Source organism: Chrysemys picta, chromosome 9 (assembly GCF_011386835.1).
Source record: "Chrysemys picta bellii isolate R12L10 chromosome 9, ASM1138683v2, whole genome shotgun sequence".
In the NCBI taxonomy this organism is placed as follows: Eukaryota; Metazoa; Chordata; order Testudines; family Emydidae; genus Chrysemys; species Chrysemys picta.
Window position 1 is genome coordinate 84,525,747 of NC_088799.1, and position 21,368 is coordinate 84,547,114.

General features: G+C 42.5%; 1 protein-coding gene across 8 annotated transcripts in view; it reads right to left on the reverse strand.

Moving 5' to 3' along the window:
- Positions 1-21,368, reverse strand: part of NEXMIF (neurite extension and migration factor) — a 243,365-nt gene that overhangs the window by 188,529 nt on the left and 33,468 nt on the right. For 2 of the 8 annotated variants that reach the window (XM_065556593.1, XM_042851037.2), the window contains exon 2: positions 14,899-15,056. The exons of the other annotated variants lie outside the window; for them this stretch is intronic. The gene's annotated coding sequence lies outside the window, so the exon portion shown is untranslated. The remainder of the gene's footprint in view (positions 1-14,898; positions 15,057-21,368) is intronic. 8 annotated transcript variants of the gene reach the window in all.

Genomic DNA, 21,368 nt, shown 5'->3' on the forward strand with positions numbered 1-21,368 from the left:
ATTTGCAGAGCCAAGAACAGGTCTCCTGAATCCCAGTCCAGTGCCCTATACTCTAGTCCACACTACCAACCTTAGCCTTCAAAACCAAGTATAGTTATTAATCTACACACTATTGCCTGTGACAAAGACCATTTTACGTCATGTCAGTTTTAACTGATAAGGTGTACGGATGCAAAAGCAAAACTCTGCCAAAAAAGAAAAGTATAAATCAAGAATATCAGACTAGATGATCAAAATGGTCCCTTCTGGCCTTGTAATCTATGAATCATAATTCTGTCCTCCTCTAACAGGATTGGTGTTCAGCACCAAACAGATAATCAAGTGCTCAGATGGGTTTAAGAGTTTTAAAGCCAGACATCTGTAATAAAAGCTATCACAATCAACAAACTATTAAGAAGAGCAGTAATGGGATTATCTGCCAACACAAACAAAAGGATAAATACAAGCAAAACCATCAGTCCCTGAACTATAATTCTTGTGTATTTAAAAATCAGACTATGGCAAGGAGATTAAAAAGTCTCAGGATCAAACAAAAAGTTATTGATTGTCAAATTTTTACTTTAAAACAAAATACATGTTTAAGATCACACCTGAAACGTACTGCAGTAGTAGACCAGAGCTGCTGAGAAATTGTACTTTCCCCCTTCACATCAGTTGGCCCGGTGTGGGTGGGGGAGCATCGGAGGCATTGCTAGGGGGAAGTGACTGAAGGCTAAAGCTCACCTTACACACTCTCACAACCATTACAACTATTTGATTTCACTAAGCACATTCATGATATTTGCAGAAACCCTCAGCGAAAGGATCACAGATGCCAACCCCTAACATTGAAAGACAGGTCAACTCCTGCCTGGGTCTGGCTCAGCATGACAATAAGAAATAGTTCAGATTACAGCTGAAGCCATGCTAACAACAGCAATATTTAAAAACAGTTATTGCCAACTTTAGTACTATGGACAAGGCCAAAATGGGAATGCCCTTCCAGAGAATTTGAGATTTCGGATGCCAACACTTCTTGCAACATATGGGGCGTACTTATAAGTACTGCAGTACACAGAGAACTTCTACTGCATTAGAAGAAGGAATGTTAAAACAGAGTGATTGATTATCTTTCAATTATCTCTGCTGTTCCTACAATCCATTTGAAAATAAAGTTCTATATCTTAAATGTAACAATATTAGTGAGAGTTTTATTGTATCTTTACATTGAAAATGTCCAGTACTTACATTTTACAGAGAAAGAGATCTGAAATGTTCACAGAGATCCCATTCTCCCCATTTCCCACACACTCGGATGCACACAACACACCTGGGTGAATGGAGGGAAGGGGAAAAGGAATGTATGGTTTTATACTGTTTCACAGACGCACTTGCCAGCACCTCCTTTACCTTTTTGTGGGTTCAATAAGGTTGCCAAGACTGAATCAAGATGAAAAACTTCAAGCTTGATACAATAACACTGACTTCACTTCAGTTTCAATCTAATTGCTGGATTCATTTGAGTGCACAGAGAGAAAGGGGGACCCAGAAGGGCGGAGAAACTGTTTGCAGCTCCCACTTAATTCAATGGGAACCATGCTTCAGGTCCGGTGTAAATGCAGCTCTGTGAACCCAAAGAGATGATTTTCATTGCTGCTCACATTAAATATCCATCCAACCATTACTAAAAGTCCACAGCTGCATGTCCGATGTCTGTCTCTTAGGGTCTGAACCACTGCCTGCTAAAGTCTGTGAAAAGACTTAATGGGTATTGCATCAGGCCCTCACTGCACAAAGAACCTAAAGGATGCCTTCAAGACTGGTAGGGTAGCCATGTGAAGGCAGGCCTCAGAGGAAGGTACATTGCAGCCTCTCAGATAAAGAAAGAATTTCAGAGGGCTACTTCCCCAAGAAGAGTGGGAATTCAAGCACCACCTCCCCACATAAAACATCATTCAAATTGCAACACTCTCCACACTAAGGTTTTCTCCCTTTCAGGCAACTCTCCTGAGCTAAGGCTCTAAACCCACTGGTTACAAACTCCCCTGAAGTCCATTGAAATTTCTCTCTCTCTCTCTCTCTCTCTCTCTCTGTACAGCACATACAATTATTAGCTCCCAAAGAAGAAGTATATAATAGAACAGAAGGCTCCATATTCATTTTCTTATGCAACTGTGCCTTTCTGCACACATGACTGAGGAGATTTTCTGCAAACAGTTTAGCTATCCACCTAATGCTTACTTAATGGAAGTGTTTTCAGAAAAACACTACAAGAATTTTCAAATAGAAACAATTAGCATTCACAGTAATTTGCATCTACTTTTCCCCCGTAAAAGCTGTGTGCTCTGCTTTAACATTAACCCCTACGTGTTCATTTAAGACTTGCGCAGGGGATTCAGCCACACAACTCCCATTAGAGTCCACAGGAGTAATTAAAGTCAATGATGAAAAGATTATACAGCAATTCTTGCAATTTAGGGGTACCAGTCTTTGTTTTTAAATGCATATTATGTCAGCAAAATGAGCAGCTCCGTCATGCTACAAGAATTCTCACCCGCACTTTTAAATATTGTTTTCCAATTCATTCTCATAGGCATCCACATAGCTATGCAATAGAATAGGGTTTAACTTAACTAGAAAAATAATTCATTGATTCATTCCCCCTTCACTTAAAGTACTTTGTATACATTAAAGGCTGAGGCCAAATGGCCAAAGATCCTGGGGATGCTGATAAACAGCCTCCAATAGCCTGTATTTTTGATGGATACCCATTTCAAGGCCTGGTACCTCATGAACCTTTATGCCCGGAAACTCATGCAGTATGCCATCGAAAAACAGGGAATTGTGACTTTCCATGTTGTAATACAATAACTTTGAGGGTTCATTAAAAATCAATCCCATACATTGGATTATACTCTTGCATGTCGATTGAGTCCTGTGCTCATAAACTAGCATGTGACCCAGGCCAATCTGCCCCGGGGACAGGCAATATTCACCAAGCTATGAACTATAGACAAAGGTGAGTGGTTGCAGGGTAAAGACAGGACTCACAAAATAATTCCTGTGAAACGGGATTGCACAGCGAAGATGCAGAAGAGAGCCCTATCTCATTCAACACACCCAGTGCCCACCTCAATGAGGCAAGGCTGCATAGAAGTCCTTGGCAGTAGAGAGAGGGAATAGATGCTTGTGAAAACACAGTTTAATACTGCAGCCTAGCAAACCATTTCACAGGATGGACTTTATATCCCAATTTTCTTTTTTAAAACCCTACAAAATTCCATACACAAAGAAAATCTATGTTTAAATAACATTAAGACTGTATAGCACTCAGAATCTGAAGCTGTCAAAATTAAGGCCAGCTGTGTAATCTTAATTCTGACCGCTTCTTTACATGCATTACAATACAGTCTTTATGTGATCATATATTACCTTTTCTACAGGATCACTGCCTCCTTCAGTATGCAGGTTGGATGGCGAGCATGGAGTGAAGCAGGGACACATAACGAATGAGAAAGATTTACTCATCTGTGCCTTACTTGGTACTTAATTCTATTTTCAATGATGATATGGCAAATTCTGAATTCACACGGGTGTTACAGAGACATTGTTTGGGTCCTCAGTGGACAGGATGGATGATGTGTTGTAAATTAGGCAGGGATCCAGGGGACCCGTCTCATTCAGTTTGCAGTTTGGATAGTTTGCAACGAATGAGGCTGGAGTCCAGTACCCCTTGAACAGCAAGGATAGAAATAAATTTGAACACTGTCCAAATAGTTTGTGATCAGTCAGTTAAAGGTTATATTGTAATGAGAAGCCAGCTTAATGGGGTAAGCAACCTAAATGCTCTGAACGTGTTTTGTTGTTTTGGTCTGGTTTTTGAAAATGGAATGTATCATTAAAAATACAGAAAGCAACCAAATAATATTCTGTGGATAGAGTCACATTTCAACAATTTAAGAACAAAATATACAACATGCTGAACAATATCAGCCCCATAGAGCCATCTCCCAGGCAAGGCACACATATTCCTCTCCATCACCCCCACTTACTTGGGAAAGTCAACAGACTCTGGCACAGGACAGTGAGAAAAAATGGATGTTAAAGCAGAACATGATGCCACTGAACACCCAGCTTCCCATTCCCAGAACATCCAGTATGATGACTGAGAGCAAGAATAACCCATACAATCTCAAATGAAACAACTGTGCATAAGGAGAGAGAGAGAGATTGATTTCATAGGTAGACAGGGCTCAAAAACCATGATGGGAACCTATGCACAAATGATTCCTACTCTTAGCAGAAACGGCATATGTGAGAACACTTGCATAGAACTATTCTCAGAGAGGATATCAGAGCATACCACGTAATGCCACTTTTGCAGCATATTTATATATATGGTCACATTTTGTACATTTTGGCCCTATTTATTCTCTCACACAAAAACCTTGTGAGTCTGCATAGCCATTTGTAGTAAATAGAAATATCATATTTTGCCCACTACTTGATGTAGCTCCTCAATTGCTTCCTGTGTAATAACTTTAATACTGGATAGATTAGGATGGTCACTGTAATTCCATCCAGTACAGAGCAACCATGCAGGATAATATCCTCTGAAAGCTGCAAGCTACACCATTCCCCCATTTCTTCTTACCAGCTCAATTAAAGACATGCTCAACCGCTGACAAGCAAAATTCAGTGGTCTGTAGTCACTGAAATTTATTATAATCTGGTTTGGAACTACTTCTGGATCCTCAATATTCTATTTCTTTTTTAATGTAAATGTTTAAAATCCACCAAAGAACTGACGACAAGAACAGTCACTGTCATTTTGGTGTTGGACATGGGCAATAAGCTCTTCAAACTGTTTTGCAAGAAGAGCCACCAGCAGCTACAATACACTGGGGTACATGTATCTTCCTGCTAACAGTTTCAATGGAGTTTATGCCCAGACCGTGAAACAAACAGGAAAAAGTAGGCATGTCGCCTTTTGTTGAATTAGAAAAACTACAGGACACAATGTATGCTAGAGAGTGAAATTCAGAAGACTAACATTTTTCAAACGTCAGATGATTTAACTAGGGTTACCATATTTCAACACTGAAAAAAGAGGACACTCCACGGGGGCCTGGCCCTGCCCCAACTCCGCCCCTTCCCCACCCCCGCCCCAGCCCCAAAGCCCCTGCCCCAACTCTGCCTCCTGCATTCCCCCTCCTCCCTCCCCCTCTGATCTTGGTTGGGGGTTGCTAAGTGCTTCCGTGCTCCCCACTCGCCCTGCAGCCTCTGCGCCCCCCGCCTGCCCTGCCCCTGCACCCCCTGCCCCTGCAGCCTCTGTGACCCCTGCTCCTCACTTGCCCTGCACCCCTTGCCCCTGCAGCCTCTGCACACCCCCCCGCCCCTACAGCCTCTGAGACCCCTGTTCCCCACTCGCCCTGCAGCCCCTGCACCCCCCCACCTGCCCTGCCCCTGCAGCCTCTATGCCCCCACCTGCCCTGTTTCCCCGCTCACCCGGCAGCCTCTGCCTGCTGGGGGCTTCAGACGCTCGGCAGCGCGGGTCCCTGCAGCCCCGGCCGCAGCTTCCTTCCTGCCGCCGAGCACGTTCCCCGGTTCCAAGCTGCACGGGGCAACGGGGCCACAGGAAGGGTCCCCCAGTGGCCGGGGGGGGTCCCCGCCCACAAGGGAAGCCCGAGGGGCCCCCCCCCCATTCCCCTGTTCCCCCGGATGGGGATTTGAGCACCAAAAAGCCAGACATGTCCGGGGAAATCCGGACGTATGGTAACCCTAATTTAACAAAAAATTTAAAATAAAAACAACAACCTTTTAAGGAACAGGTTTCTTCCATATGACTGTTCCCTTTTAATGTATCTGCTTATATTTGTGTGTTTTTTCCTTCATGGTGCAACACTCATGGCTCCTCTTGATTAATTAAGAGCCAACAAGGTGCTCCATACCATACAAAACACAGAGGAATCCCACAAAAAGGAAAATACAATTCATCTTTTGCTTGCTCCGTTAGGCCCTGGTTCAGCACAGCACTTAAACACATGCCTAATGGCCTTACTCACTAATTTGCAAAATACACACATTTGGAATGTGTCTTCCAGTTATGACAGTGAAAAAGAGAAGTTCTACTATACTTAATGAAAAGCTCTTTCACACAGTAGCACTTCTCAAAGCACTTCCCAAACATTAACTTATCCTCACAATACTCCTTTAAGACTGCTAAGAATTATTAACTCCATTTTACAGAAGAGAAACTAAGAGTTAAGGACCCAGCCCTGAACTATATCCTCTTCCTGTATCTTACCCAACTAACATGAGTTTGGCAACTGCAACTACCAAATGCATGCCAAACACTGGATATTTCTGAAGCAAAGGCATCTGGTGGTCAATTTCTCTATTTAACATGCCTTCCTCCTCCCTCCTGGCTTTACTGCCAGCTGCAGTACAGTGCAGAAAGAGCTTTGTATACTGCCTGGAATACTGCTTTTTTCTTTTAAATCCATCTAACTGTGAACTACTAGAACTGAATAAAGATCCCATTCCTGTTCTGTTCAGTGCTTTATTTCTGGTCAAGACAGGGACGATTTCAGAGCCTATGTACTTATAAGTTTCAGTCTTCAATTTGTAAAGCTGTCTACCTGCCATGGAGCAGCCAGCCTCATCCTGCATGCTAGACACTTGTGATGAATTGACTTTGTGAATCATGAGTTCAAAGCTAGTTTCTTTCTTCATCTCCACCTATAAAGGCCTCTGTCAGGTGACTGACAACCCAAGGAGGTTAATTTTTTTGTTGTTGATGCAGTGGGAATGGCGGTCTTGCTTTCAAGATCTGAATGTGGGAAACAATAAATGGATAAATACCTGCATTAATTTAAAAAGTACTGATTGGAGGAAAGCAATGTTGCATTTTTTAAAAGGTCACTGGCTGTGCAATCATACATTTTGCATGGGAGAAAGTGATTCCTGTGACATGGTAAACAGTGGAAGAAGTGACTAGAATGTACAACAATATATGTAGTAAAATTCCAGTACCAAATGCAAAGAGGCAAAATCAGCACACCCTTTAAGTTACGAGTTTTGGTTTGTATCTGAAGCAACTTTTTACATGATTACAGATTAATAACTAATAAATATCTAAAAATACACCTTTTTCAGAAAGGTACCCCAGGCAGATTCAAGTTGACACATACTGTATCAGTGACAACACAGAATAAAGGCTTAAGCAAAAATATATACTAAAATTGTCACCATTTTTGATTGGTTGAAGTAATTTACTCTAGTAATGCTGTCATGCTGTGAAAATGATATTTTGTCTGTAAGCAATATAGAACTATCAAACATACGTAGTGCAAAAGTAGAATATTTAAGGTCTCCCCGGTGCACTGCTCTGCTTAGCCAAAAACGCAGGAAGAAATCAGCATTTATGCTTGTATGGAAGGCTCAAATATTATTTCCCTCCCATCCCCACAAAGATGCATTCAGAAAACAATTGTTAACCATGAGATAGTGTTTACAGTGCAGAGATGAAAGAGACAGATAAAAAAACATTTAAGCAAAAGCACAAACTGCTACCCCATTATAAAATCTATTAAAACACCACCTCTAGGTGTGAACCTTGGGTTGCTCACTGAACCATGAGAGTTATTTGGTACACAAAAGAAACTGGAACCTTAGTGACTCCCATGCCCACACATGGGGGTGTTTCCAGAACATTAAGAATCTGAGCAGTACCCTCCAATGCATTTACCAGACTGTCACCACAAAGCTAAAGGCACATGTGGGTTCTTTTTTTTCCTGTAGGTGGAAAAATAATCTGACCAAGAATTAAGTTCAAATGGGCACCCTCATGAATGAGTAGCCTCCAAAGCAGGAGAGAAGACTGGGGAAGAGGAAGCAGGAAGATATGTTTCCCTTTACTGTTATAAGGTGTAACAACTTCTCCATCATGACAGATTTTTTTTTAAGCTATAACACATTCATAACACTAATTGATTTTCATAGGGAAGAGAGCAGATGAGGTCTCTTTGGGAACTGCCTGCTACATTTCTGCTTGAAAGGAGATCACTGCTAGTGTGCCTCAGCTCCTTCATAAAAAATTTAATTAACAATATCTCCAAGAACGAAACCACAGTTAGGTCTCCAGCTATCATGTGACTCCCGGCACTCTGATGCAGTGTGACAAATTAAACCTAAGCAAATGATACCTGTCGTATGTTGGGTAGCCTGTGCATTATCGTCTGGATAGAGTCTTTGGGGAGAGGGGTGGAATGTAAAGAGAAATGCGCACCCGCACACACACACATAAAAGGATAAAGAGATGCCTGCATCTTAGCCTGGTAGTGACAAGTTGTTTTCCTATGTGCCATTTCTGATGGTTACACATTTTTAGCTGTGATCAGATGGCTCTGCCAGAAAGCAAATACTTAACAACCCATGATTCCAGTAGATCTTCATAAAAATTATATTTTAGAAACAACAGAAATTGCAAATATGAGCCCTTTGCTCTTGAATATACAGGGATGGCTATGTAAATGGGAACTCGTGTGTCCCTCAGGAGAGGCACTGCACCATCATGACTAAATGATGCCAGAAATAGAAAACCACAATGTGCAGCTCTGGAAGTTCCATCTGGCATAGCAATGGAGGAGAGAAGACAGGAGTGTGGATTTTTCTGTTCTTTCCACCACCACACCCTCCCCCCTCCCTTAACCTTTTGAAACTTCCATTCTAAAGGGATTTGTTTCTTCAGCAAAAAAAGAAAACAGTGAGAAAGGAACCTGAAAATATCAATGCAACAGCAAAAGATCCAATACTATAAACAGATTGTTAAAATCACTTCTAATGTCTAGGTACAAGATCCATGTTTGCACTGAGATGATATCCGGAGGCTTACATCAATACCTTTTAAAATTCTCTTAACTGCATAGTAATTAGTGCTGATTTACAAGATATTTCAAGACGACCACTGGATATCATCAGTGCTGTATTTTTAGCCCTTGTTTTGTTATAATTTAAAAACTCGTACCATTGCATATAGGATAGCAATAAGCTTGATTTATTATCTATAATGTCAAAATTGAAAAGGTTAATCACCATTATTAGTCAGTGAAAATTAGGAGAGTCAGAGATTATCACTTGAATACTGAAGACGACACAGGGTTCAGAGTCTAAAAAGAAAAATTAGACACAATCGGGCACCATTCACATTCACCAGATGGCAGTATGTATTCCATCCAAGCATTATGTCCTTAAACAGTGTTCCTCACTTTTGTAATTGAATACACTTGCAACCCAATCATCATTCTATAGAAAAATTAGAGAATGTCAACTGTCTCCATGAAGTGAAGACTATACGGAAAAGCACGCTATATATTTATTTTTAAAAGGTAGTATCCCTGGTCTGCCCGGAACCTATGTCACTGAACGATGCTAAGGGGCCCTATGCGAAGTATGCCATCTTTTAGATGAAACATGAAACACAGATCCAGACAACTTGCACTCATTAAACATCGCATGCAACTTTAATGATGTATATGGGTGTAAATCCTTGTGTCCTGGCTCAATTCCAATTCATAACTGAGCAGTTACATTCCCCAGGACTAAAGGTAGGTCTACACTTCTGGCAGCATGTAAAGTACAGATACGTCACACTCAGCTAGCATGGGTATAAATAGATGGTGAGGCACTGCTTAGGCAAGTAGAGTACAGACTAGGGTTGCCAGCTTTCTATTTGCAGAAAACCAAACACTCTTGCCCCGCCCCCTGCCCCGTCCCTTTTCCGAGACCATGCCCCCCACTCACTCCACCCCCTCCCTCCATCGCTCGCTCTCCCCCACCCTCGCTCATGTGCTCATTTTCACCAGTGTGGGGCAGGGGGTTGGGCTGGATTGGATTGGGTTGGGTTGGGCTGGACGAAGTGGCGGTGAGGGCTCCTGCTGCGGGTATGGGCTCTGGGGTGGGGCCAGAGATGAGGGGCATGGGGTGCAGGAGAGGGCTCCTGGCTGGGGCAAGGGGTTAGGGTGTGGGAGGGGGCTCTGGACTGAGGCGGGGGTTGGGGTGCAGGAGGAGGTATGGGCTCTGGGGAGGGGGTGCGGGCTCCAGTGAAGGGCCAGAAATGAGGGGTTCAGGATGCAGGAGGGGGATCTGGGATGGGGTGGGGTTTGGGCCCCTGGGGTGGGGCCAGAGATGAAGGTTTAGGGTGCAGGAGGGAGCTCTGGATTGGGGTACAGGAGGGGGTGCGGTCTCAGGGCAGCGCTTACCTCAGGCGACTCTCGGGAAGCTGCCAGCATCTCCTTCTGGCTCCTAAGCAGAGGTGCAACCACATGGCTCTCTGCGCTGCCTGTGCCTGCAGGCACTGCCCCCTCAGTTCCCATTGGCTGCAGTTCCTGGCCAATGGGAGCAGCTGAGCTGGCGCTGGGGGCAGGGGCAGCGCTCAGAGCCCCCATGGCTGTCCCTCTGCCTAGGAGCCAGATGGAGATGCCAGCAGCTTCCCTGGAGTCGCACGGAGCTGGGTAGGGATCCTGCCTGCGCCACTGACCAGACTTTTAACAGTCCAGTCAGCCGTGTGAAAACTGGATACCTGGCAACCCTAGTACAGACACATCAGAACCACAGGGTATTGTCTACATGGCTTTCTATACACCCAAGCAGTGCCTCCCATGTCTACACTGATATTTTTAGCAGTGTAATGTCCCGCTGCTGAAGCCTTTCCACACCCCAGTGAAAGGCTCTGGAAGTAATCCATTGCTAGACTGAAGGCAATGGGGAAAGACTCCAGCAACTCCCCTGCCCACACTCTGCCCCCCCCCAGGACCACACTGGGGCCACACCACCCACCTTCCCGGGGCTGGGGAGGCTGTGGCAGCACCACGCGCTCTCCCTCCCGGCGCTCTGGGACTGGGGAGGCTGCAGCAGTGCTGCCATGCGCTTTCCCTCCTGGCGCGCTCTCCCTCACGTGGAAGGGGAAGGGCTGGGGGTAGCCTTCCTCAGCCAGTGCTTCACCTGCCGCCCATGTGGTACCAGGCAATTGCGCCCGCCCGCAGGGCCCACCCCAAAGCACGGGGCCCAGAGCAGTCGCCCCGGTTCGCCATCCCCTAGGAATAGGGTTACCATATTTCAGCGAGCAAAAAAGAGGACGGGAGGAGCCCCGCCCTAGCCCCGCCCCTGCCCCTCCCACTTCCCGCCCCCCCCTGACCTCCCAACCCTCCCCCCGTTCCTTGTCCCCTGACTACCCCCTCCTGGGACCCCTACCCCTAACTGCCCCCCAGGACTCCACTCCCTATCTAAGCCTCCCTGCCTCTTGTCCCCTGACTGCCCCAAACTTTATCCACACCCCCACCCCCAGACAGACCCCTGGGACTCCCACGCCCCATCCAACCACTCCCCACCCCCTGACAGCCCCCCCAGAACTCCCAACCCATCTAAACCCCTCTGCTCCCTGTCCCCTGACTGCTCCAATCCCTCTCCGCACTCCTGCCCCCTGACAGCTCCCCCCCCAGAACTCCCAGCCCCCCACCCCCCCGCTCCTTGTCCCCTGACTGCCCCCTCCTGGGACCCCTGCTCCTAACTGCCCTCCAGAACCCCACCCCCTACCTAAGACTCCCTGTTCCTTGTCCCCTAACTGCCCCCTCCTAAGACCCCCCCCAACTGCCCACCAGGACCCTACCCCCTACCTGTACCCTGACTGCCCAAAACTTTCTCCACTCCCCCCAAAAAGCCCCCCCCCGTTTCTTGACTGCCCCCTCCAGAACCTCCCTGCCCCTTCTCCTGCCCCCCCTTACCCTGCTGCTCAGAACAGGGTGTTGGGCTCTGTGCAAGCCGGACACGTGGCTAAGCTCCCCAGCACAACAAAACCCGGTCCCTGGCCCTGCACAGTGCTGCCGGACCGGGCTGCAGGGGAGAGCTGCACTTGTATCAGCACAAAGTGCTCTCGCTCCCGTTTTGCTACGCTGCATGGCAGAAACCGCTCCCAGTTGCAAAAGGGGAGGGCTGCACTTTGTGCTGATACACTTGCTCAGAATGCAGGGCGGAGCTCCTCTCCAGCTGCTCCTGAGTCCAGCCCGGGACTTTCCTGCAGCCCTCCCAGCTGCTCGCTCTGCTCTGCCGGGGGAGGGGGGAAATCCCGGACATTGTGAGTGCTTTACAAATTCCCCCCGGACGCTATTTTTAGCACAAAAAGGAGGACATGTCCGGGTAAATCCGGACGAATGGTAACCCTACCTAGGAAGGTGTTGTAGTAACCAGGCAAGGTACTAACAAACTTCAACAGGACTTTTATTTTTAAAGTGGAAGCCTCTTTACCAAGCTGCTGCTGCACCTTCGGTAGCTCTCACTCAGCCTCCTCAACTCCTCCCTCCTCCTTCCTGTTTCCTGTCCTTTCAGACTCCCAACAGCCAGTGCTCCCAGTTCTAATAATTACAAGCAACATCTAAACACCACAGAAGGCTCTGCCTACATGCCACTGCAAGTGGAGACAAGGCCTCAATGCACCCTACAGTTTCCGTTGGATACCATATTCTTCACTTTGTGTCCTAAACTGTTGAGCTGAATTACTGTGCACAGTTAAACAGCTGATTTGATTCACTTCAGAGGTGGCTGCATTTCAGGCGTGGACTGATTCCTAGGTATTGTCTGCTTCTCAGTTTGAGTTTGAAAGGTTTTTTTAGGCAGAGAAAACATTACAAGTATATCATCTTCTGCTAACATTTTTGGCACCCTAGTGTTTGTATAGTAGCACTCAATTGCTATTTAAAAAAAATACTAATGGAATGTGAGAATTGTTATACTTTTAGTTAATATACCCATTGTAACTTTACTCAAAAACTCCTGAAAACTAGAATGTTGGCAGATAGTAGTTAGTTCCAGTTCCTGAATGTCTTACTGCATCATTAACCATTTTGTAGTTACAGAAAAGGGACCAAATTCGCTGCTTGCAGATACAGACACAATTCCATTACAGACAAAAGCATTGTGCCTACTTACACCAGTGGCAGATTTGTATTAATCACCAGTGATTCAGATGTGAAAATCCTAGACAGGGAAAAGGTTTCAAAATTGCAGAGGGAGGAAACTAGTATTTTGCAACAGCAAATGAAAATACAAATCAAAAAAAGGATACGGAAGAGGAGAGGCACATTTTACCCACAGGAAGTTAAAAAATCAACATTCAGAATCAGATAGCTGGATTTTTTTTAAAGAGGGGACAGAATTAAAAAATAAATCACTGTGTACTGTCTCTAATTTATAACAAACGTTAATGGGCATTCGTATTATAAGTCTGTCATAGCATTTCTCTATAAAACCCTATTTTCACGGGGGTTATAAATCTGCTGTGAACATTTGCTTGGGACTGAAATGTGGCATAGAAATTCAAAACCCTGGACTATATGTTGGGATTACAAAAAATTTCTAAGCAGGAATTAAATTGCAACTGCAAAAAAAAAAAAAAAAAAAAAATCCAGACTGTAGTTCCAAGCAGGTTTTTGTGTATTTATAACCCCTAAATGTGTCTCGTCTTGCAGTGATTAGTCAAGAATATGGTATAGGTCCTCTGAGTGTATGTTTGTTGGTTTAGGGTTTATTGGGTGGGGAAAGAGCTTGAATAGGAGAGAAAATTATAAAACAAACATTCATAATGAATGTGATCAATTTTTAAGTAACAGGAATATTTGAAAACGCCTTTGTTGGGTAGATTATATACTTTTATTGTGCCCATAACAGATGGCTTAGTTTTATCATTTTTCATTTTATTAATAATGTGACCTACACATTATTCTGAATTGGTCTCCTTTTCACAGAAGGTAGAGTTGGAAAGTAGCACCCTGTGCAGGACTATTTTTTTAATCCTGCTTCTGTCCCACCCTGCAATATTCACTCCCACCCGCTCCAACGTTGTTTCTTGCTTTTTATACTGCTCCCACTGACAAAAACCTTAGATCCCGCAAGAGAGCGATTCCCCCATGCTACCAAAAAAAAAACCACCTGTCAGATAATATATTATATAAACAGAATTCAGACACAATTTTTATCACTAAAAGAATAAAACAAATCTTGCTTAAACCATGTAAAAATACTTTAACTCCTGCTATAATAAATATTAAATATCTTTCTATCCCTCACTTAAATTTAAGTATTAAAACCTTTATTTAAAAGAAAAGAAAAACTTGATTTACATCGCTGAAATTCTATTTATGAAACTCACAGAGATTTAGAGTTTTCCCACAAAGTCTCTTGGTTTTTTTGCCCACCCAATCCCACCTGCAATAAAATTTTACCCACTCTGCTATTATGGCAGTGGATCTTGTGGGACCTGCAGATCCCAGCCCCACTGTAAGGCTCTATTGGAAAGCCCTTTTTGGTTTTAGATTAGTCATTAATATTTGAGACCAGGCATGCATGTACAGCAAATATTTTTGTTCCCTCTTTCTATCTTTTAAGTATAAACCAAGCCCATGCTAAGGAATACATAGAAATAAATGTAACACCCAAGATCAGCATAACAGCTCCAAAAACACAAAAGTCAGAAATGGGTTAACAGGCCTCACTTTGGAAAAGCATTGTGAAGATACGGGATAGCCAGCAAGGCTCTTGTCTTCAAAAGCTCACTTTTATATATTCCTGTCAAGGGGGCTGGTGACCCTCAATGCATGCTGAAGGTCAGCTTGGCATGCACAAAATCCAGTATATGAAGCTTTGGTTCCTCTATCAGTCATTTAAAATGTGTGTAAAAGCTCTTGAAACGATATGGCTCCCAAAGAGTTCTCTCTCTCTCTCTCTCTCTCTGTATCTCTATCGCTCTCTCTCAAAAAAAATATGCTATCGGGAGGGGGGGGGAGGAGAATAGAACCATATGCATTCAAGTAATCTTAAGAGATGGAAACTCAGCAATACAACAGTTAATCTCTGAACGTAACTCACCCTGTTATGCTGAGATTTTGCTGGGATCTCACTGAAGAGCGGGTAATTCTTACATACCATATGTTCTGTAATTGCTCATAACAACACAGAGAGGGTGAGCAGAGGATGGAATTCCATCTTCATTGCTGAACTTCCTTCCGTCTCTGCATAGACAGAGTCTGAATTTTAAAAGAAAGTAGAGTCAAGTGGACCGAGCAGGTGTCTGGCTGTTGAGACTCCTGAATTTTACTCCTAGATCTGTCCATTTAACTTTTAGTCAATTTAATGAAGTCTCCTAGCTCCTAAGTCTCAATTTCTCTATCTCACAGTGGTGTCATGAAGTAGCAGTAGAGTTTTTAAAGAGTTTTTAAGATCTAGGAATAAGAGGTGTTATGTAAGGGCTTGATTCTCCTCCCCAAAATAAAAGCTCCCGTCAAATTCAATGGGAATAAGATTAGACTCGTGTTCATCAGGAAAAATGTTTTCACCAAGTTACCTAGCATGTGGTATCTAACAGGAGGTAAAATCCTAGTAAAGACAAGGCAGTTTGTAGTTTTAACATATTAGTAGGTTGAGGTAATCCCAAAGCTTCCTCCCTTAGTGTTTACCTCTACCTGCTAACATGTGTGATACCCACAAATTGCCTTACCTTCAGCAGGATTTTTCCACACAACAACTAACTCTAGTGAACATATAGTGAGAAAACACCCTTTTCTCTCCTCTGTGGACATACCTTTAGTGGACATTGTTATTGTTACTGTAATTGGTGATTTAACACACGCTTAGTGGTTGGGGTCATTATATGCATCGGTCAAATGTGACTGGCAATATCCAATAGCCATTTTAAATTTGCAGCCAAAACCTCTAGGTATCAAGAATGCTATAATTTATTTCTTGGCTTCTCTGTTTTTATTCAAAGTAGAATTCAGTCAACATTAAATAAGGCCAATAAACAAAAATGAAACAAAAATGCTCACTACTAGTAAGATTAGTGGTCTAATAAAGCAATAAAAATATACTGAAATAGCAGAAAGAAAAAAAGCACAGTTTAAAATCAATACAAACCAATAAATACTCATGCCCCATCTAACTCCACGTTACTGAGCACCTGAACATTTGAAAGTTACCATTCTGAGGATTTTCACTATAGAAATTCACTGTTGACTTAAAATACAATAAAACTCAGATACATTTTTAATAGTTTGTATCTCATTCATCATAACAACATCTGGGCAAGTTTTCAAAATAAAAGGACTGTACCCAACTTGAAATCTAGTCAGTTTAAAAAATGAGTTTCAGACAGTACATCTGCCCCAACATCCTCAGAATTTATGTGGTTTTACAGATCACATTTTCCGCAGTTTAAAAGTGTTTTTTCTCTACTGTTGTGTGAAAAACCTACACAAAACAGGAGAAACTGACTATACATAGGAAACATGGAAATTAACTGTACAGGTATTTTCAAATGCACAAAAATACCCTGAAGAGAAAGATTCCCCTCCCCCATTTTAGATGTTACATATTAACACTGGTAAGGGTAAGTAAAAATAGTTCACACAGAAGTGCAATTTTGAAGATAATTGTCCCTTTAAAAACAGTATTTGTTGCTAACAACTGAACATAACATATTTTCCATCCACTACCACACCCTTGCCTCAGTGTACAATAAATACTCACTCAGATTAGTACAAAATAGATTAAAGTGGTGGGCATGGCACTGTCTCCTAAAGGCCACCAGAACTGTGGCTGCATGCAGCTCTTTTGCAGCCCACAGGACTGATTCTTTCATTCTAATAGGAAACACCACCATTTTTGCCTGGCATGCAGAGAAGAGGCTAGGGGAGAAAAGTGTGTCAAATGGAGTCATCACAGCAACAGAAATGAGAAAGTATGTTGCCTTCATATTGCATTGCTTCAGGGTGGGTAGGTGTGGGTGTGAAAAAGCTAAGGTAACTACATTCCAGTTCCACAAATAATCCCAAACTCCCTCATAATCCCAGATGGATGTTTCTGCTAAAATTATCATCAGAGAATTAGTTAACAAAATTGACTTTTAAGACCAAATTTTTAAAAAGAAGCTTAAGCATGCATGTATTGCACAACTGTGCACCACATTTTCTCTCAGTTACCATGCATGCACACGGAAATCAGGTGATTGTGAAGACAAGTGGCCACTTTGTTGTCAAAACATCCATTTAAGAGAGCTGCTTTGTATGCTAAATTATTGTTAAATCATTGTAGTTGGGCATGCAAAAATAGGCAAGTTTCACAAGCAAAAGAGAAAATGCATATTGCAAGTGGCTTCTCTTCTCCTGTTTAAAAGTTTGGACCATAAACTGTCATAACTAGGTTTCAGAGTTAACACACAATTGACAAGAACCTCTCAAAGCTACTGTCACAATCTATCTGCAGCTTCAGACAACACTGCAAAATGGATTAACAATTTATTTCACGTTTTGAAGGTTATATTCACAGCCATAAGGGCTATAAATTTAATTCTACTTTAAAATAAATATTAAATCCTGAAGAAACTGACAGGGTCACTGGAAAATTGCTTATATGGAGAACCACAAAATAGCTGCTTCAGATAACCCTTGGTCATTGTAATGAATCAATATATGATGATAGAAAGTCCTGCTGATGCAATGCCATGATACAAACATCACAACTCCTAGCAGCAATGCTGCAGGACAAAGTAGCTTCTCAGCTCCATATAGCCAAATATCACTGCTATAAACATTCTGCTTACACACATGAAAAATGGCAAAGCAAAGTTTAGACATATAAAAGTTTGTAAGTTGGGACATTATGAAGCAAACCAGTTGTTATTTGCTAAACTGTGTTAATCCCTGCAGGAATTTTGCCAGCGTAGCCTGTACATTTCCAATCTTCAAGTCTAACCACAGCCTTTAGCGGTTTCAGTGTTTCATAAAGACAAAGATAGTGGACACTAAGGGCTGGAATACAGAATATTACAAAGAGGAGATAATACATGCACACAGCATGCACGCCACACTCAAACACTGTTTATCAGATTGTAGCAGCACTGCGGCATCCAGTAGAGTAGATGTGCTGCTGTTCTGCTCACATTTTAATGTGCCATCTTGCAGTAGATGCCTGCACAGCAGAGTAAATACAATCTCTATATATACCCTGCGTAGGCGTCCGGGGTTATTTCTGACTGTCATTATACTTCATTGCCAACTTAAAATGTAAAAAAAAAAAATAAACAACAATCCTCAAAATGATTTAATTCCGATTTTATAATTATTTCCAGATCCTTTTCATTATGCAATTTCAAGTGTTCATTGAAAGCTTTTCCTTTTGCAAAGTTTTTCTTGAAGCAAGACAACCAAACCAGACACAGCTAAACCTTCTCCCTCCCCTGCTTTGTTATAAACACAGACATGAATAACATTCAGAACATTTAGCCCCAAGAACAGTTTAATAATAATGCTGCAGCTCACTTTATATGGAGGAAGCTAAAAAAGAAACATAAAGGCTTAATGGGTACAAATATTGTGCTTCAATTGCAATAAATAAATCATGCTGAACTGGAGAAATGTAGTGATAGCAACATTCTGAATGATATGGGTTCTGGTAACCCTCAAGCTAGAGCCGATTAGGTTTTGTTACATAGGTCCTTTGTGTATTTTTGTGCTGCTATACCAGTTAAATTGACCTCTGCAGGCATGTGTGTTGCTTGTATTGTTTAATGGCTTCACATTTTAGCTTAACTTAAGCCACACACACACACACACACACACCACCACCACCACCACCAAATCCCAGTCTTTGTATTTGCTAAGACTATCTGTGACAAAGGAAAGGTAGCTGAACATAAACACCATGAACTGAAATCCAGGGAACTCTGAGCAATTGGTGCAGAGGCAGAACACCACTTTGGCTGCTAAATGGGAGGCCTGGGCCCAAGAATGGAGTTAGATTTGTTGGCACTTGTGCATTGGGCAGAAGTGTTATTCGGTAGCCAGCAGAGTTGCCATACTGGATCTAATCATTAATCCCACTGATGCAGTATCCCACACCTCTGAGAGCCACCAATAAGGGATGTTTCAGCAGAAGATGGAAAGCCCCTAGAATGCAACAAGGAAATTGTGCAATGCCGTAAATTGGGGGAAATTCCTTCCTGACCTCTTGTGGTGATCCGCTAATACCCCAAAACCTGAGATATAATTACCCATATAGAGCTGGCGTTACTACAAATATGACTGGTTGCAGAAGTATCCAGTCACAGTGTTTGACTCATTGACCTCTTTGTGGCAGTGAATTCCAGAGTCTGATCACACATTGTGGCTTTCCCGTATTTTTATCTATTTAAACCTGCCATTAATGTAGTCAATGGACACCTCGTTCTTGTAGTAGGGGACAACACAAAAGGGGCCTGAGCAGTTTTCACTATGGCCTTCATCCTCTCAAAGAGACACCAACCATACAATATGTACCAGGCTCATAAAGGATAGCACTACCACATCAAATTGGCCATTTACTCCCTTCTTTGTTTGGAGGGAAGATGTTGTGAGAGTTGCCACTGGAAAGACAGTGGTGCAGAAGAGAAGATTTGGAAAGCCAGGTAGAAAAAAATCTGGTACAAAATTTGTTCATACTGAAACACCTTTATTTGCTCAGTTAGAATGTCTTGACCTTAGGGAAACCTCATTAAGTAGCTGAAGGGAAGTTTCAGCCAAGTTCTAAATATGTATTTTTCTCTGGAGCTTCTAGGAAGCAGAATTAGTAAACTTGGCTACAGGCCATAAAACATAATTACTTATGTGAAATTGTTTAAGTATGTAACTACAATTACTAATAGAAGAGCCTAGCGCCACAAATATGAAGGGATTCCGTAGACTAGCAGCCTAGATGCAGACAGAAAGCTAAAGATAATTCCTGAAGGAATAAGCATCTCTTTAAGGAAAAACTTCAGAAAAGAATTTCTAGTTAATGGGGATATAATATCAAAGTTCAATCAGGTTCTGATAAGGAAGGTGAGCAGTAAGGGTACATTTTGAAACATGTGGCAGCTTTTTGGCACCATGCAGAAGAAAGGGAAGAACAATCTATTTCCACAGTAATAACCAATCTCCTTCTTTCAGAAAGTTCAATGGTCAGTGGCAAACTAGTTTTCACTGGAGACACAAAAGCCTGGGGCTCAAACCATAGAGAAACTTCAGAGACACTGCAGAGCAATAAAAAACCTTCAAGATATTAAAATAAAAGAATGGTGTATTAAGTGATGTGGTAAATGCAATTTGTCATTTAGCGCTGTGAATCTATGGATTTTAATGACAGGGTCTCATTTACATTTAACGATCAGTGTACTAGAACGTTTCTTGGAAACTGTGGATATTTTCCTGTCTCAGTAGGAATATATAGAAATTTCTTCTCAACTAACAATTGAATGAAAGGATTCTGCCCTGAAATCTTAGTCCTGTAAGTTCTCTCTAGAGCCATATGAATATCAACATACTGAACTACAGTCCAGACAAGTCACCTTCTCCACAAATCAAAGATGTTTTGGACAATTATGTATTAGCAATATTTTTCCTCCTAAATCATCTCTTAAAGCAACCAACATTTTATTGCTTAATGACCATTTATACTATATATATATATATATATATGCTTTAAAAACATTAAAATAAGAATATCTTGTTTTTAATATGACATTTAAGGTGGGTTTTTCCAAAACCACTTCAAGTGACTTAGGAACACAGGTCCCATTGATCTTTTCTGGGACCTGTGCTCCTATATCACATAGGTGCTTTTTAAAATCCCCCCTTAATCTCAAAGTATTATGCATATTCAACAGACCATACATGCACACAGGAATCACTTCACCAGACTTTGCAGTGCAACCACTTCTGGGTAAATAGCAACAAATATTTCACATTGTACAGCGGCACTGTGCAGTTTTCGGTCAGAAAATTAAGAAGAATTCCAAATCCAACTGAAACTATAAAGGAAAATGTAGGGAGGCAGAATGTAATGACCCAAGTTGAATCTGAAATGACCCTAGGCTGCATCAACAATGGCAAAAGTGGAACCCGTAATTCTCTACCAGTACTGCTCTACAAAGGTTGCAACAGTGCAGGCTGTAGGATAGACAGACCTTAGATAGGTTCAGGCATTTTGACACAGTGTAGCGTTTGGTTCCAGACTATGCTCTAGCTTCTAAAGTTGCTACCACCAGAGATGATGTGCCCTAGTCTTGCCAGTACAGATACAACTTTACTCTTGCCAACCGTGACCACATTTGAGCCTTGTTTACATTGATTTTTTTCTGAAATTCTCCTACCATTGTTTCACCAGTGCTTGCAGTCATGGATGTACTGGTATAGACTGGGCACAAGCAATTTTAAATCACCATGTCATCTAGTCATGCTCAGAGCATCATTAGATGACACAGTGGCAAAGTTGCTAACAGCCACTCTGCTATAGCCACTGCATCATTATCTCAGTCAGTGAAGCTGAAC